At 41.3% G+C, this 19,349-nt stretch overlaps 1 protein-coding gene across 4 annotated transcripts in view; it reads left to right on the top strand.

Moving 5' to 3' along the window:
- Positions 1-19,349, top strand: part of CDK14 (cyclin dependent kinase 14) — a 543,473-nt gene that overhangs the window by 424,102 nt on the left and 100,022 nt on the right. The window lies entirely within an intron of this gene.

Consider the following 19,349-nt stretch of genomic DNA (forward strand, 5'->3'; position numbering starts at 1 on the left):
TTTTCAGTTTATCTGTTGTTCCACTAAGTCTTGTTGGAAAGCTAAATACATGTATCACTTGAAATGTATGTGATTTGTTTATTTAATTTCTGTTCTCTCATCTGATCTCATTGAAATAGTTTCATTTATTGGTTTCGAAATTTGATGAAATCTGAAGATCTGGGTTTCTCAGGTTATTCAGAGGTCTTTTATTGCAAGCCAACCTGTTAATAAATCATTGAAAGTTGGAAAGCAGAGTGATTGAGTCACTCTCATTAGTTGTGGAGATCATATTACCAGCATGATGCTGGGAAAAAGGTAACTGGAACTGCTTTGATTTAAAAAAATTTTAATTTGTCATAACAGAGTTTTGTCTATGGGGAATTTAGTGTTATTGCCTCAGTTTTTACTGTTATGACATGTTTAATTTTAGATGCCATCAATTATAAAAATAAAAAATAAGAAAAAACCTTTTTATAATAAAAATATTGTCAGTAGATCAGTGGACAGCTTATTGTGAGGAACTCATGGAATGAGTACATACTCTGCGGTGGTTTATTTGGAAGATTTGGCAGTTTATTTTGATTAAGTTCATCCTTAGAAGAGCACTGGGATAATTATTTTTGTCTAACACAAGGCTTTGCGTTTTGCCATTTGAAGAATCAGCTCTCAGTATCTAGAGTCTCCTCTGGGAGGCATGCCCTCTGCTGGGAACATTCTGTGTGTGTTCCTCCGCTCTTGTACCCCTCCCCTCCCCTCCCTCGGCTGATCAGCGGTCTAACATTTTAATTAAGTGCTTTCATACACCAGGCACTGTATACAGTAGACAGTTCCTACCTTAATTAAATGATCAAACACATTCTCTCATAGTTGCTCAAAAAGTTTTGTCCAACCAGGTAACCATCTTATGAAACAATTCTTTATAAAGCAATTGAATTTCTAACCCATCTTTGCAGTCACAGGAATATCTGGCAAATCTACACAGAGCATTTGTGGAGAATAGCCATTTCCTTCCTTCGGAGGGGCAGAGCTAGAATGACCTCCAAATTGCCCAGGAAGATAAATGGCAATCCTTATCCACTTAGAAGAGTCTACAAAAAATGGGAGATGGGTGTCTGTAGACGATGCTGAATGATATTTCGTCCGCTGTCCTCTTGTGGCCGTGACCCCACTTCTTAGACGGCTGACCCGCTGTAGCCGTTCGCTTTTGTAGCTTGTATTCAGCACCACCCGACGCCACAAGCTCTCAAGCACGTGCCCAGATGAATGAATGGCCCTTCTCGTTCAACCATTCCACAGTGACAAGTGGGATGCCTCGCGGAGAAGGTGCTTCTACCCATGTACAGTACTCTACCCCAGGGAAACGAGGTTATCTCATGTCCTTCTAAAAGAAAAGAAAATTGAAAGAGTATTCAAGCTTTGCATTACTTCACTTCATTCTGACCACCTAAGACCTGATGCCTACTTTGCTCTGAGAGGTGTTGATCATGTTACAACAAGAGTAGTTCATTTCATTGATGAAAATCAGGACGTGCAATCCTCTGGTATTGATGTTTTAGAAATTTTTAAAACTATGTGCATTGTGTGCAATCTCCAAATTTTTCTTAAAAGATGCTGGGTAGTCAGTAAATAACGCTTTTACTTTTGAGGGCAAATAAGAATTCTTCGGAATATGATTTTTTGCAAAATGAGAACAGAGTTTTCTCTTTAAGATGTAATGTTGGGGATATTTATTATTTGCATTTTTTAAAAGATTTTATTTATTTATTTGTCAGAGACACAGCGGGAGAGGGAACACAAGCAGGGGGAGTGGGAGAGGGAGAAGCAGGCTTCCCACTGAGCAGGGAGCCTGATACTGGGCTCGATCCCAGGACCCTGGGATCATGACCTGAGCCGAAGGCAGACGCTTAACGACTGAGCCACCCAGGTGCCCTTATTATTTGCATTTTCTATGAACGTAGGATTTATGATTTTTCTACCAAAACCAAAGTAGGTTGAAGGAAATCTTAACATTTTCATGTAAAGTCTTTTTTTTTTTTTCATGTAAAATCTTTTTAATGAACTGGTAGAATTGTAGTTAATGTCTTTCTTTTAATCTGTAACATTACATATGCTTTTAAAAAAAAACTAGAATTAATTCGAAAGCATCTAATAAACTGGGTTCTACCATTAGATTACTTTTAAAGCATTTTAGGAAAAATATTAAAAGCTGAGCTTGAGGTAAGATTTTCAAATTAGAAACATAACTTGTTCAGAACCATGCTATTTTTAAGTTCCCGTAAGTCTTATTTTTTTGTTGCCTTAAAGGATTTATCTCAGAAAACACTAAGTAATAAAATATCACTAAAAATATTATACAAATACTACTTTCTGGCACCCCAGTGTTATGTACTGAATCCTTAGAGCCAAGCCATAACCTCTAGCCCACTAGAACCCAGTGAAATTTAGAGAAAACTGAGAATTCAGAGACATTAATTATATTATTGATTCTTCCTGCAAATGGACTTGTGACTTTGCAGCCATTGACGTTTCAACATCTCTCACTTTGGAGTGTGGTTTAGGTTCAGGAGAACTGCATTTAAATATTATTAAGCCAGTGCCGGCTTTCTCCATCACTGCTAATTCATTTGCTTGTCTACAAGCGCAATTACGAAACTAGAGCAATTGGTAAATTCTCTTGTACAGCAGTAATAGGTTCAAAATAAAGTGAACTAATTTGCAAGAACTAATTTGAATTCAGTTTTGATGGGTTGATGTAAGATAGGTAGGTTACTAAAAAGTAAGTCACCGTTCCAAATTAAGTACCAATATCTTTAAAAAATACGTATTGACTCAGCTATTAAAGCTAGTTGGTGCATTAACCTACCTAAAAGAGCCAGAATTTCTTGAGAAGTGAATCCTCAAGTCTCTTTGAACAGCTGTAACAAGTGAGCCAGTTTACTGGGGGGCCGAGTCCGCCCTAGGTAACACCAATACAATTCCCTCCTGACTTCATTTATACCAGCAACCATGGGCATAATTTTATCCTTTGAAGGATTTTTTAGTATTCTGGGGAAACAAAGCGGTGATAGGAGGAAAATATCAAAGGATCCAGCAGATATCTAAACTCAAAAAGACAATATAAAGAAGAAATCTTAATTATAGGATTGGGAATGATAAATATATATTAATAAAAAAAAGAAAGTCCTTTTATTCCCTTATGCTGGACATGCATGATTTGTGTGCACTCTTCCTGCTTAAAGGGGATTTTGGATTAAAGGGAGACACATCTTAATTTTATAAATACATGTACTGTTTTCTGACCGCCTTCAAAAACATTCCATTTTATTTCATTGGAGTTGTAAAGACTCTATTTTTCTTCCAAATCTCTCTGTTTATAGTTGTCTGACATTGGCATGTATATGCAATCAGCCAAGAATTTCAGCCACTTAAAAGATCTTTTATTATTTTGGCTAGAGAGGCACCCTTAGTATACGCTCTCTGGCAATGTTAAGGGTAGGATTCCAGGAACACATTTGCTTGCTTTGGAACTTCTTAACAGCTGAACAATTTGGAGGGGTGGGTGGTGGGTTGAAAGGAGCAAAAAGAGAACCCAGGGTAAACCACAAAGTTACAGAGGACAGATTTGGAAAACACAACTTGTGGCTGATAAAGCAGTGCATGTCCACAGACTTGAAGAGGTGGAGGCCAGCCTTGCCCTGCTTTCTCCATCCACGTGCTCTGATTCAGCTTATAATCCTCTGGTGGGGTAAGTCTGACTGAATTTCTCCTAAGAACTGAAAACATCGCTTCTTTAAAATATGTAGTAAATACAGAGACATTGTGACGAAGCTACTTTAATGGAAATGCAAGAGTAGAGAAGAAGACATTCACCTGTATATATATGAATGTACCAGCAGTCCCAAACCCTAATTCAGAAGTTTTAAAAGTGTTTTCTAACTTTGCATTCTTGCACTTTCCTTGAATACGTTCTCAAATTCAATGATTAACTTCCAAACGTATTTTAAAGATGACCTGCTGGATAGTTGTGGTGCATGTGCATAAAACATAATGAATTTAAAATGATTTTTAAAGGAATAACATACACTTCACTCTATATATTTATGCTGCTGATTCCCTATTTTTCTTATTGTCCTATCTGATTGCGTTCCATTAAGATTTAAATCAGTGCCTGCTCAAGAAACCGAAAGGTCCCGTTTTTCTACTCTGCCTTATTGTTCTAAGTTGATCTGAGATTTTCTAAAATAATAATATACTGCACAGTAAGTTAGGGCTTTCATCTTCTGAACTAGTTTAGAAATGTGAGAGGAATGTAAGATCGGCTGTTGGCACTAGGAGGCGCAGTTGAGCTAGAGTCTTAACATCCTCCACTTCCACATTTTTTTTTCCATTGTTGATCATTTTTGTTATAATTCTATTTACTTCAAAGTAACAGTTTTAATTTATTTATTGCCTGGAGATTTCTTCTCACAGTATTTTCAAAGAAATTATTCAGTACATCATCAATGCACTTTTTTAGGCTTGGGTTTGTTGGGATGACAGGCTCTGAAGCAGACATTTTGGAATTCCATTCTCTTCACTCCAGGGTGAGCTGGAGCTGCAGTCGTCCGCTGCCCAGCTTGTGGATGTGAGCCCAGCATCAGGAGGCTACCTGGGGTGCAATTCCTTATGACACCCTTGGAAATAGTTTTCAGCACTTGGTTAGTCAGATTCAAGCAGGTCTCTGTCCTGATCTCAGACACCCACACATGGTGTGTTTGGAGGCCCCAAAGTTGCAGTTCAGAGAAATCGCTGGGGACATTCATTTTCACAGAAATGAATCACTAGTTCAGGTCCTGAAAGCATCATGGAGGTGTGATGTTTACTCAGTCTGTTAAACCGCTTGCTACCTCCCAGAGAGCAGTTCTTCTAGAATATTGCAGACTGGATGTTTCAGAGGGGAAGGAAGAGGTCCGGGCTCTGGTGGGAGCCTCAGGGAAGACAGACGGCATCAGGGGCTGTCCAAGGTATGGGTCGGGGCAGCTACCAGGAGGACACAGAGAAAGCTAGCCAAGGGAAAGGTGGCAAATTTGCCGGAGGCCCAGACCTGGCTACTAAGAGTGGCAGTGGTGTAGATGTGATAACAGATGAAACATACCTCGTCAGAGGTCTCACGTACCCTCCTTGACCTGTAGTCAGAGCTGTGACGGGGTCGCTGTGGTGATGAACACTTGGGCAGCCTTTTGCAGTGTAGAATTTGCTTTCATATATGTTATCACATCCTCGTGTCTTTTTTTTTTTTTTTTAACAATCTTGGGAAGTAGTCAGGACACATACTATCATCTCTATTTTATAACTTAAAAAAAAAAAAAACATGCTCAATGAGGTCAAATGATCAGTGTTATTGAAAATTACAATTCGGAATGTAGCCGCCAAAGTGAACCTTAGGAGAGAAATACCAATTTTAAAGCCCCAATATTCAAGTGGATCAGTATCTGATTTTGTTTCGTTCTCACTACAACCCTGGTTGGGGAGATCTTTTCTGGAAAATGATGTCATTTATGCCCAGTCTAGGTTTTTAGCAGCAGGAGAGCTGGGGTGGAGTAGAAACCTGACTTCTGTCCTGGGGAAAGTGTTTGCAGCCGGCGACCACACACATCAACTCGGGCTTCCCCTGGGCCGGTGTGCGACAGTCTAAGTGCTAGAGATGACAGGCCTCCCGGCCGCCCGTCCGGACCCTGCTAGTGAGATCTGTACCCTGTCCCACACAGCTCCACTTCCCCCAGGAAATTACCCTCTGTCATTCTGTGCCATTGCCAGATTTCTTGTCCTTATGTTTCTTGCGGTAGCAAAGAGTTTGCTATTAATAACAACCCCTGGTGATGGTCAAGGGCAGACCCCGTGCTGTTGGTTATCTGCTGAGCACGAGGTAGTTTTTGTTTGTTTGTTTGTTTCCCTTCTGATAGACAGAAAATATCCATCTTCTCTCTTACTAATTGGCAGTACGTGCCAGGCTCGGGAGCTGGCAACAGCCGTGGTTTTTCATCCTTTCGGATTATGTGTTGGATTCCTCATCCCAGAGTACACCCTTCTGGTGCAGCTAATACCTTCCTCCTGCCATCCAGCTCATTAAGGAATAAAATCCAGCCATGCTTCTGAAGTGGCACAGAGCTTCCAGCAGCAGCTGGGCTGCCTGATTCTGTGAAAGCCGCACAACAGAGAGAATTAGGCTTTCTCGCGCTGTTTCCCAAAACAGATTCTAGAAGGGTACGTGAGCTGAGGAAGTTCTTCTGCCGCTCCAAAATATGCAGGGGGCTGTTTGTGTTCTGTGGCTGCCGTAACAAATCACCACAAGTGTCTTGGTGTGAAACACCACAGCAGTGGTGTCTGAGTTCTGTCGAGCTGGAGCCTCGGTGGGCCCAGCTGGTTTCTTTGCTCTGGGCCTCCTGAGGCCGAAGTCGAGTATCGGTTGGGCTGGGCCCTATCTGGAGGCTCTGAGGAAAATCTGTTTCCTGGCTCATTCAGGCTGTCGGCAGAATTCAGTCCCCTGTGGTCACGGGCCTGAGCCTCCTTTTCTTTAGCGGTTGTCAGCAGGGAGCCTCACCCAGCAAAGGCCACCTGTTTCCTCATCACGCTGCCCCTTCCTCCTTCGAACCAGCCTCAGTGAAAGGGGTCTTTCTCACTGCCTCAGAGCCCTCTCACTTCCCCTCCCACCCCCTCTCTTCTGCCTCTGCTTCCAAAGGCTTACCTGCATAATCCAGGTTAATCTATTTTAAGGTCTGCAACCTTAATTATGTCTGCACTTTTGCCACAGAAAGTAACACATTCACAGGCTTCAGGGATTAGTGAGTGGACATCTTGGGGGCTGTTCTGCTTTTCCACAAGTGGGTACTGGGGTTTCCTATTCAGCGATGAGTCATGGGGTAAGGCAGAGTAGAGGAGGCCGTCCCAGCTGTCGCCAGGTCAGACACAGTCTGGTTCGTCTGATCTCTGACCCATCTGGTGACAAGCACAGGCCTCTGACTCTGGCGGTTCCGTGTTGCCTGGTTCCCACTGGTATCCTCAAAATTATGTATGAGGAAGAAATAATTTTCCACCCCACCCCCACCCCCACCCCCATAGAGGGAAAAAGGGATTGTTCTCCGGAAAGTTCATAGCCTCTGAGATAACTGAAACTTGGACCAAAGATTTCTTTCCCCTCTAGATCAGTGCTGTCCAGTGGAACCTTCTTTGCTGATGAAAACCTTTTCTATCTGCCCTGCCCAATGCAGGAGCCACTAAGCCCCCTACGGCCGCTGAGCACCTGCCGTGCGGCCAGTGTGACTTAGGAACTGAATTTTAAAGTTTATTTTAAACTTAATTTAAGAGTTAGTTTAAATGTGAAGAGCCGTACGTAGCTAATATTGGGCAGCACAGCTGTAGATGAACATGTAAACTCTTCACTTACTGTAAGTGCCAACCAGCGTGGGAGAGGCGTGCACGTCTGATGCTGTGGAAACCCCACGCCTCCGAGCTCTTGGCATTTTGTGCTCAGGTGTCCAGCGATCTTCCTTTAGATTTGTGCTTCTCACCCCTGTCTTTTATTTGTAAACACTGAGAAGATAATAGCGCTGGAGGACCCGGTAAGTGTAATAAATCTGCAGAGGAACTATTGGAAGTATCAAAGAACATCAAGCAGACATGCCTTCCCTCCCTCCCCTCGAGAAGCCATGCTGTTCCCTCCCGAGGGGGGCTGCCGGCTGCGAGCGCCTCTCTTCCTTTCTCCTTCTCGTGTTCTCGCTCGCTCTTTTCTGTTGGGAACTGCTCGGGCTTAGACACACAGCTCTCTCCCCTCTTTGAACTCCCTCAAGACTTCACCTCTCTGCTGTTGTTCCCGGCCCCCTGGATCTACCCTAACTCTACTCAGAAAATATCATAGAGGCTCAGCTGCTTCTTCGCCCCATATGAGATGCTATTGAGAGGGCTCCGTTTTTCTAAATAAGCCTCCATGGACCCCTGTGGGTACGTATGTTAATTATTCAGCTTCAGAACATTGAAAATTACCACAATTTAGAAAGTGAAACATAAACAGAAATGCAGTTTTTACTGTACTTTATTTATTTTTAAAAAAACTGGATATGAAAAAAACTCAACACTTATTTTTATCCTTTTCTTTTGATTAAGAAAATGTGAATTTACTGAACTGTCAGCCTCAAAATTAAGGTGAACATAAGAAGTCACTGGAAAAAGAGATGATTTTAACAATGTCATCTTCTGTGTCCACTATCACCCACTCCATTCTTTCCTTTGGTTGCTTATCATGAAAATTAGGATTGGACAAGGGTCCCCCTTGTCATATGGGGAGACTTTCTATGAAACTGGGTGTAACTTCCACCCATTGGGAACATACAGCTGATAGACTCTTGGTGTTGACGTGTGCATCCCATATCTGCCGTGTAGACGGTGGTCCTACTGACCTGGTGAGATGCACAGCCAGTAAATACTGTGACGTGAGCCAAGGAAGATTAGAGATGAAGAAGGAAGGCTGCAAAAGCTCAGTTGGCACAGATGGCAAGAAAATGCCTGAAGTCGGCATATCATAGGGGCCAAGTTCCAGTCCTAGATCAGCTACTCAACGGCATAATGTTCAGGAAGCTCACTAATCAACCTGAGCCCCAGTTTCTCAGTCTTTAAAACCCTTGGCGTGAGGATTGGATAAAGTATGGGTGTAAATGATGGGGCACCACTGGCCAGCTTAGCTTACCTCCCTCCTGCTTTTCAGCCCACCCTGTACTTCCCTGCCCGGCAGGGCATTTCATTCAGTTCCCAATAAGCAACGGTCTTGAACATGAATCCCACTGTTATACAGGGTCCCCAGACATCTTCTGGACTACACCTTTCTAGGAGCACACGCTGAACTGTTTGGTCACGAGATCATTTTTTAAAAATACTTCTTATGTAGAAATAAGATTCCTTCATTCCCAGCAGTTCCTTCCTAAGAGTGATATGTTAACAAATAGCATTATACATAATTAATGTAAAACTGATTTATCCTAAGTCTTGAAACACATCTACTAGACAGTTTTCCTAATTAGATTGAAAGAAACCCACAGACACTGTTACCACGTTCAAAGCGTCTGTTAGACCTTTCCTGTCAGGCTCTTCATACATGAACTGATGGGTCAGACCAAACTAGCTGTGCTAGGCCTAGGTGTCCTCTTGATCCAGGGGTTTCAGTGGTGAGACCGAAAGTAGTTATTCTTGCTGTTTGGGGGCTTTTAAATGGGGCAGGTGAATGACTTATCCCTAGAAACACAATGAATGAAGGCCGGGAGCATGGCCTTAGTTTGCTACCTCTGTCATCACTGGGGACAAAGGTAACTTGGCCTTTCTCTTTCAGACATTGAGCCAAGTCTATACCCTAAAGCACAAATCCCATGTTACCTTGTTATATTCATCATGGGAGTGACTTTAACAATAGCTTTCATTATGTCTTTAACAACAAAAACAAAGATACCTTAAAATGCCATAAACAGACACACATACAGCCCCCAAATCAATTCTCTTTTGTCTTACCTAAAAGAGCATGTTTAGATCATTTGGACATTTTGGGGATCTCAAAAGAATCTAGTGACAATTTACAATTGAAGTCTCATAGTATATATGTGTGTGGATGTCCTTACTCAGACTATCAACGAGATATAAGTAAGTAGAAACATCAACACGAAGGGATCAATTTTCCGGCCCTTGTCGCCTTGTTACATAGCACATCTTGTGTGTCTGTATGTGAATTCTCTGCTAGGCCTCAGCTGTGTTTAATCCCTCAAGACTTGATGTACAAACATAGTGCCAAATAGAGAACTTCCCTTAAATTATTCAAATTGCCCCATGAGTGATTTCCCACTCTTCCTGCAATGGAAAACATTTGATCATAAATTCAATTAAATCAGTCATCATCTTTGTGATGTTTGTCCAGCTAAATCCTTTAGTGACTAAAGCAATAAACACCAGCTGTGTGTGTGTGTGTGTGTGTGTGTGAGGGAGGGAGAGAGAGTGTGTGTGTGCATGTGTGTGTGAGGGAGGGAGAGAGTGTGTGTGCATGTGTGTGTGAGGGAGGGAGAGAGTGTGTGTGCATGTGTGTGTGAGGGAGGGAGAGAGAGTGTGTGCATGTGTGTGTGTGTGTGTGTGAGGGAGGGAGAGAGAGAGTGTGTGCATGTGTGTGTATGTGTGTGTGTGAGGGAGGGAGAGAGTGTGCATGTGTGTGTGAGGGAGGGAGAGAGTGTGTGTGCATGTGTGTGTGTGAGGGAGAGAGAGTGTGTGTGCATGTGTGTGTGAGGGAGGGAGAGAGTGTGTGTGCATGTGTGTGTGAGGGAGGGAGAGAGAGTGTGTGCATGTGTGTGTGTGTGTGTGAGGGAGGGAGAGTGTGTGTGCATGTGTGTGTGAGGGAGGGAGAGAGAGAGTGTGTGCATGTGTGTGTGTGTGAGGGAGGGAGAGAGAGTGTGCGTGCATGTGTGTGTGTGTGTGTGAGGGAGGGAGAGTGTGTGTGCATGTGTGTGTGAGGGAGGGAGAGAGTGTGTGCATGTGTGTGTGTGTGAGGGAGGGAGAGAGAGAATGTGTATGCATGTGTGTGTGTGTGTGTGTGTTTATGGCATGACTGTTGGGAAAAAATTGATTTGAAGTCAAGATGAAGGATAGTTCTCATTTCTTAGGCCAGATTTTGACCACTTCACTGCAGCCAGTGTTTAAAAGATTAAACTCTTAGCAGGGATAAAAATCATGTGTATTCCTTTAAATTCATTGGCTTTTATTTCGCAACTCAGAGCCTAGTCTTAACATATTGAGTTTTAGATCAAAACTGGCATACTTCGGAGATGTTAGTGAAAGCTGTCAAACCACATCAACCATTTTTCTTCCTTTTTCCTCCACACCCTCCCCTGCCTAATTAAAACAAAGGAAAAATGATTGTCAACATACTTTTAAGCTTCTCCAGGAAAATGCCATGATAGGACTACAGTACTATTTATGATTTCTCATATTTATGTCAGGTGAGGAGGTAGGGTTTATTAAAGGCTTATAAGTGTTGATTGTTTCTCGGCTTGATCCTAAAGCCTTTCAGACAACAGATATAACTAACCGCTTCCCCTCTTTTTCATCATACTTTTGCTACTGATCCTATTCATTTGGATATAACTGAACCCTTATTCTTGCAGATCTTTACATATGTGTATATCCGTGTGGCCTGTAGAGGGCAGCATGTTCTGGGGGAAAAAGAAAAGTGAGATAAGCAACTGATTTTTTTTTTTTTTTCCTTTAACAAAACAAGTAAGATATCTCCTGTAGAGAAATCAGAGCTTCCCCATGCTTTGATTGTCTGCCACTCTAGGTATCTGCTTAGATGGAGAATGTTATTGGCTCAGCTACCTTGCAGGCTGCTTAATTAAGGATTACACCAGATTCCATGCCTTTGCCTCTGAGTAGACCGAAACACATCATTTTATTTATAAACATGAACACAAATGTGATTTTTCCATTTGTCTCTCATTTCTTGTCATCCATGACTGAAGTTTAGAATTTGAATTGAATTATACCAACAGTTGTGATTTTATTTGTGGTCAAATTAGGCTTTACTCTATTCTGGAATTCTACTACCTCCCATCTTTACTTTTAGGTTGTGACCCCTGAAAGAATTCTGATGTCTCTTCTTTTCCCCAAGGAAGTGAAAAAGATTTCCACAGGGACATCCTCCATCCGTCATAACTTTAGGCTCCTTCTCTTAAGGGCCAGCACATTTTTGGAATAATCACTGAGCCAGTCCTCTTCTCTATAGCTATATTCACTGCTATTCTCAACCCAGTCTCTACTTCTCATCTAAAGAACCAAATCCTCCCAGTGTATAAACTACACAATTCTTTTTTTTTAATTTTAGAAATTTCTAGAAGCTGCAGCCAATCCTGAAAGGACATAGAGCAGCACTGTGCAGTAGATCTTTATGCATTGATGGAAATGTTCACTGTGTGCACTGTCCAGTATGGCAGCTGCTGGCCACATGTGGCTGTTCAGTAACTTAAAATGTGGTTAGTGCAGTTGAGGCACTGAATTTTTTTATCTTGTTTAATTTTAATTAATTTAAATTTAAGTAGTCACATGTGGTTTGTGGCTACCAAATTGGACAGTGCAGAATAGAGCATGAATTCTGACCAGTTCATAACAAATGTTCTACCAGAATATATGGTGCGGTGGATTAGATTTTGTAGCTAAAAATCTACTGCTCGGCCTTTTATTCTCTTGCTTATTCCGTCTCATATAGCTGTAAGCTTAAATCCAAATCCTCTGACTCTGCCCCAGGATTTTCTCTCTCTCTCAGAACATCTGAGAGATTTCCAATTTTCCAATCCTTCAATTTTAATATTGAACATACCTCTCTTGGGTGTCCAGAATGGAGTTTCAAAGCCTAGCATTTCGGCACACTGATTCTATGGGCATCTAGCATGTCGCCGTCTCAGTTTGGTCACCTCTTTATATCTAGTTTTTCCTAAATATAGAAATAAAATTTAAGAATGTGCTAAAATGTGTCAAGCTGCAAACAAGCTTCTTCCTTAATTTGGAGTATATCCTCCCCCCCCTTTGTATGAAACAGTTCTTTGCATTGACTAAAAATAAAGCCTGTGCTTGTTCCATCCATTCTAAAGTGACCTCAATATCCTTTTGAAAATTTTCTTGGAAGTTCCCAAGTAATAATTTTTTAGATGCTTCTGTATTTTTACAGTGATCTGCAAATGCTTATCTTCAGTTTTTTACATTATGCTGATATTATTGGTTTTAAGACATGAGCAGACTTGTTTTTTTAATAGTTTGTATCATACCACTAGCTTCTGCCTGAAAACACCCTTAACCCATGTATACCTGGCAATTATAAGTAGTTGGACCCCAGAGGATAATAAATGTGCAGCCTTTTAACTTTATTCATTTATCTTTCTTTTATTTCAGCTGTAAAGATAAAATTAGTGCTCAAGCAGATAAACAGCTCTAGCAGTTATGCCAATTTGAGGTTTCTTTAAGCCATGGATGTGGAATGATAGCCCTTCCATTATAAATCATTTTCCACGAAGAGCCAAATGTGGAGTTAAAGGCAGGAATAAAGGAATGTGCAACTCAAAGGTTGTGCTCATTTTAGTAAAGACAGCTTCAGCCTAGTCCGTGCTCACCATCAAACCACCCTTTATAGCACCCATGCCCCCAGCTCCATAATCTCCTCTACAAAATGAGGGACAAAAGCAGGGCTGGTTGATAGTCACATTTTTCTTTAAGAAACTAGCCTCTTGGAAAAGCCTCGGCATCCCCACACCTCAAGGCACAGCAAAACAAAATAGGGAGGCATCATGACGTTCTTGTCAATGCTAATGGGCTTTGGGACTGGGCTCCCATGCACAAAACCAGTTCCCTGCCATTGGTAGGCTTTCTGTTAATGGACATGTGTGTTATCTGCAGAGAAATCATTAGACGGAAGTCTCTATACCATAGCAACTGTTTCTGTGCTAGGAACAGCCATTTGTAACTTCCCGAAGCACTTTAGGCTATTTGATAATAGTGATGCAATCACATGCAGATTCATATAGGCACAGAGAAAAAAGTGAAAGGTCAAAGGCAAGAGCTTAGAACGCAGAGAAGAATGTAAGGTGCCAGTTCTTAACTCTTCCTGAGTTGGAATGCACCCTACAGATTGGTTGCTAAAGCTCACGACTTTAATTACACTTCTCATATAGGAAGAAATAATGTCTTTTGATAGAAATATACGAAATATTTTTTTCTCAAAATGTAAAGATCTCTCCTCTGATGGGTTCTTGTATTTATAGCATACATCACATCACAGAGTAGACTAAATTAGTTTCCAGGGCTTGAGCCACACAAAACCAAATCAAACACAACAGCAACAAAAAAATGTTTTCTCCATGCTAACTTTAGACTCAGCCCAGGCCATGTAAGAAATTACAGTAATGCCTCTCCAAACACATGTTGCAGTAAGTCAGGATTCTAGTAGATGACAGCTGGATATTCTACAGTTCTGAGGGCCATGGTTCAGATGTCTGTGAGTCCCTCTACTTGGAAACCATTTGAACAGAAGGGTTGGGAAGAGAAAAAGAGGAATGAGGATGGCTGAGGTAGAAGACTTGCTTTTTACCATTGTCTTGATAAATGTGTATTTGAGATCAGCCCCCAAGTGCCTGCTAGGCAAGAGAAAAGCAAGACATCCAAAACAGGCCAGAGAAACAGGAACCAGTCATGGTAGGCCACAAAATGAGGAAGATATTAGACAGTTATAAAGAGGACAAAGAGGGCACCAGCGTGGCTCAGGTGTTAAGTGTCTGCCTTTGGCTCAGGTCATGGTCCCAGGGTCCTGGGATCGAGTCCTGCATCGGGCTCCCTGCTTGGCGGGAAGCCTGCTTCTCCTTCTCCCACTCCCCTGCTGGTGTTCCTGCTCTCACTCTCTCTCTCTGTCAAATAAATAAATAAAATCTTCATTAAAAAAAAAAGAGGACAAAGAGTCAAGGGGAGACTGACAAAGAGGAGAGTGTACCTTGGTATGTAACACAACAGAACACATTTGCAAATCTTAAAATTAAGAAACAGTTCCTGAAGCAGATCTATCAAGAAAATGTATCTATCTTTAGATATGTAAAAGGATATTGGAAATATTTTTACTTAAGATGTTCTGTCATTGTTCTATTTGATGAGCATTTTAAAAAAATGAGATTTTGGGGACGTCTGGGTGGCTTAGTCAGTTAAGCATCTGGCTCTTGATTTCGGCTCAGATCATGATCTCAGGGTTGTGAGACTGAGCCCCGCATCAGGCTACTCACTCAGCGGGGAGTCTGCTTGAGATTCTCTCCCTCTGCCCCTCCCCCCACTCATGTGCTCATGCTCTCCCTCTCTCTAAAATAAATAAATCTTTTTAAAAAATTAAAAATAAGTTAAAAATGAGATTTTTTTCATATAAGTTTACTCATGACCTTAAGGCTTTTATTTTTCCCAGTAGTTGTAAATTTCCCAATGAGGTATTTTCTACCAAAGGATTTTCAGGAATATAGTCCGATTTGGAAAAGAATATTATAGTCTTAAAAGACTCCTTTTCCTGCATTTATTAGGGTCTATTTAACTTTTTACAGGTATGGAAGTCATGGAGAAGTAGCTGGAATGTTTAGTATTAAATACCAGCAGCCGCACGTGTTCGTGGCCCACGTGGGTGTGTCTGTGGCAGGCCGGACGCTTTGTCCTGTTCGTCTCATTTAAACCTGAGAATAACTCTGGAAAAGTTTTCCATGTTTTTCTGATAGGAACGTTTAAGCTGATTTAGAAAGCTTATTTCCCTGTCTTCAATTATATTGTGGCCTCAAGAGCAGATCTGGAAATCTGCCCCTCCTTTGTTATACCAGCAGGGCCGAGACCAGGGTGAGGCAAGGAAGGCACTCAGCTTGGGCTCAGAATTTAGGGTGACACCAAACAAGAACTTAGTCATCAAGATACATAACATTTTAATGCAATATTCTAAAGAACTAAAAGATCACGTCAGTGGTTCCTATGCTTCTATTGAACAACCCTTCGTTCTTCTTCTGAAACACCGGTGCTGGGGAGGTTATAGAGAAATGGGCCCATTTATTTACTGCCAATGGCACTGTAAACTGGTAAACAATGTGGAAAACTTAATGGAAATGTGTTAAAAGTTATAAAGAGACTCATTCATGGCACCTTCAAGAAATTTGATTTCGCGTCATGTATAGGTTCGGCAGGTGTTGGGGAAGGCACCGACGAGGTTGCTGTTCCCCTAGCGCTTACCTTCTAGGCTATCAAGGACCATACACAAGCAATAAAATAATCTCAGAGAGTGACAAGTACATGAAGACAATAAAACAGGGCAATGTGATAAAAAAGGAAGAGTATGGGCAGCCTGAAAGCCGTATGAAGGCTGGGGTTTTGCCTGTTTTGTTTCCTTCTATATCCTTTGCACTTACAACTGAGTTTGTCACAAAGTAGGCACTCAAGAAATACGTGATGAAGAATGAAGGTGGAAGAACCCCGTGGTAAGAGTAGAGCGAGTGGGAGGAGAGGAGGCTGGAGACCGGAGGCAGAGGCCTGCTGAGGAACAGCCTCATGGGCTGCAGACGGGATTTTTACTTCCAACAGGAAGCCTGGAGAATTATGTTTTTGACCTAATAATTTGACTCTTTGGTGTTTATGCCAGAGAAATAAATCAACGGAATAAAAACCAAGCTGCCCAAAGATTGTCATTACTGTGTAGTATATTCTATTTTTTAAAAAGACTTGTTATTAACCTAACCAAGATTCAGGAAATGGGGAAAGGTATGATAAATCATGATTCAGGGACCTTGGGGAATATTATACAACAATGTTAGAACGGTATTATGAAGACTCTGAAAACATAAGGAATGCTTCCTGTGTCTTTCTGGAAAAAAAAAAATAAAAAATTATATGCACATTAACATATTAACTATAAAATTACATCTGTGAACTGTGACTGAAATGTAACATACAAGATGAAAACAGTTGTGTTAGGGTGGTACAATTTGGGGGGATTGTTTTTCTACTTTCTGAAAATTGTCTTTAATATTACTGTCACAGTATCTTAATAAGAAAAATATGTTGCTTAATTAGTACAGAGTTTCCGTTTGGGATGATGAAAGCGTTTTGAAATAGATATTAGTAATGGTTGAACAGTATTGTGAGTGTAATTAATGCCACTGAATTGCACACTGAAAAATGCTTGAAATGGCAAATTTTAGGTTTATATATGTATTACCACAATTTTTAAAAACCCAGATACCTTCTATAATCATCGGCACAGTTCAGTAGCCTCCAAGGGGCCCCCCATGATCCCTGTATTTTGGTCTTTATACCCTTGGGTAGTCCCTCCCACACTGACCCGGGTTTGGTCTTGGTGACCAATAGTGTGGGGCAGAAATGATGGCATATGAGTTGTGGAGTTAGGTTATAAAAGACTGCAGCTCCTTCCTTAGCTCGGACTCCCTCTCTCTCTCATCACGGGCTCTGCAGTAGCCCACTGCCAAGTCATGTGAATAGCCCTCTGGAGAGGCCCGCATGGTGAGGACCTGTAACCAGCTAGCAGCCATGTGAGTGAGCGGTCCTGGGAGTAGATTCACCAAGCCCAATCCAGCTTCAGATGACTGTAGCTCTGGACATCAACTTGACTGCAACCTTGTGAGAGACCCTGAGCCAGAACTACCCGGTTAAGCTGCCCCAGAATTCCTGAACCTCAGAAGCTGTGTGATAATAAATAGCCACTGTTTTAAGAAAAGAAGATTTTAAAATTTCCATCTAACTTCCACTGCAGCTGTACCCGTGGATAAACAGTTTTCCCCTATCCTTGAAGTCCTACTTTCTCCTCTTACTGGAAGTTCTTGGTGCAGCAAACTTTGTGAATACAAGTATAGTAAAAGGAGAGCTGTGTAGTAAAGTGGAAAAAAATGTTTTTTCATCCTAGCACCCCAGTGTGATAGTCACGAAGCTGAGTGCATCACCAGGACTTGGCCTGATATAAAATGCCTACAACCATGTTTTTGCAATTGGAGATTTGGTTAAACTAACTACAATATTTAGGGAATAGTGAGTGAAAAGTAAATATCGCAAGTATAAAAAAAGGGGGAAAAAGCATACACCACCAACAGGAAAAAAAATATTTACAATGTCCAGATTTGTTGGTTATAATTTTTTTTTCTTCACTAGGGGGAAAACAAAAAGCTAAAATCACCTCAATATGGACTTGAGTTTGACTTTCAGGAGTTTAAAGAGAGCTTCTAAGAACTCAGGTTTTGAAAGGAAATTTTATCTTGTAAAAAATATGATAAAAATTACAAGAAATAAAATGATACATTTGCTCAGACCTACACATACTGGAGTAAACACACCTAACTGATAAAAATTTATTACTTCCAAGATCGTAGACTTATGCTTTTATTTTCCTTTACATGTTTCAGGATTTTCTAAATTCTCTCAAGTGACCATGTCTTACTTTTGTAATGAGAAAAAAAAAATTACAAATCAAACCTTTAGAAGGATGATACACAGAAGAAGGCACCAGCATCTGAGGCACAGACCATGCTCTGCCCCTCATTTGCTGTGTGACCTCGGCTGTGCTGCTCCTCTCTGAGCCTCAGTTTCCTCATCTGTAAGGAGGGATGATCATCTGGTAGCTGGATATGCGGAATAGGGAGACAATGAGAAAAGTCTCTAGCACATGGTAAATGCTCAATAAATGCTTTGTCCTCTTTTGTATACCTTCCCATAGTATTTAGAACAAGGGTGGGATGCCTGGGTGGCTCAGTAGGTTGAGTGTCCGACTCTTGATTTTGGCTCAGGTCATGATCTCAAGGTTGTGGAATGGAGCCGGGAGCTGCTAGTCGGGCTCTCTGCTCAGCGGGGAGTCCGCTTCTCCCTCTCCCTCTGCTCTTCCCCCTACTCGCACTCAACGCACATGCGCGCGCGCTCTTTCTCTCAACTAAATAAAATCTTAAAAAAAAAAGAAGAGTGTCATTTGCTAGCTGGTCATGTCCTTTGTGATAATCAGGGGAGATCAGATAGTTCAACAGGTAGTTGATTCAGAGTGGAGTCTAGAAGACATGCTATGATAGGGAAGATAGGAGACTCCTTGTAGGAGCAATAAACACTAAAAGGTATTTTGACTTTCCTTCCTGAAGATCATCAGGCCCTTTAAAGAGGATGCCAAACTCTTCAACAGTCCTAATCCAATTCTTGTTTTGGACATAAGCATACAGACAGTTCTTTTTTACATCATAATGAAATCATATATTTTCAAATTCCAGATGCGATATCATAAGATAAAGAAGCTGAAATTAGAGTCCCCAGAAAATATATTCTTCATTTGCCTTGTACTAAAATTCAACAACCCATAATAAGCTCTGATCTAACCAAATTTTCTTTCATATTGATTTAATGGGAGCACTGGTTTTGGTGATTTTTCTCTAATCCTAACCATTTAATATCCTTGATCTATAAGATGACAATTTTTTTTTTTTTTGTAAGGAGTAGGGGAGCATCGGGGGGCCTAGGTGGCTCAGTCGGTTAAGCATCTGCCTTCAGCTCAGGTCATGATCCCAGGTCCTGAGCAGGGAGCCTGCTTCTTCCTCTCCCTCTGCCCCTCCCTCTGCTTGTGCTCTCTCTCTGAAATAAATAAATAATATCTTAAAAAAAAAAAAAAGGAGTAGGGGAACATCTCTTCTATATCATCAGTGGGTGCTAAACTATGTATCTTTTACCTTAATTTTTTTCCTTTTTACATTTTTCTCAATATTTTGGATCACATCCAGTCTCTAAGGAAATAAACATGTGAAGAGTTCTGTGGAATGTTCACTGTGCTGGTA

The sequence above is a fragment of the Halichoerus grypus genome, chromosome 12 (assembly GCF_964656455.1).
Source record: "Halichoerus grypus chromosome 12, mHalGry1.hap1.1, whole genome shotgun sequence".
Classification (NCBI taxonomy): Eukaryota; Metazoa; Chordata; class Mammalia; order Carnivora; family Phocidae; genus Halichoerus; species Halichoerus grypus.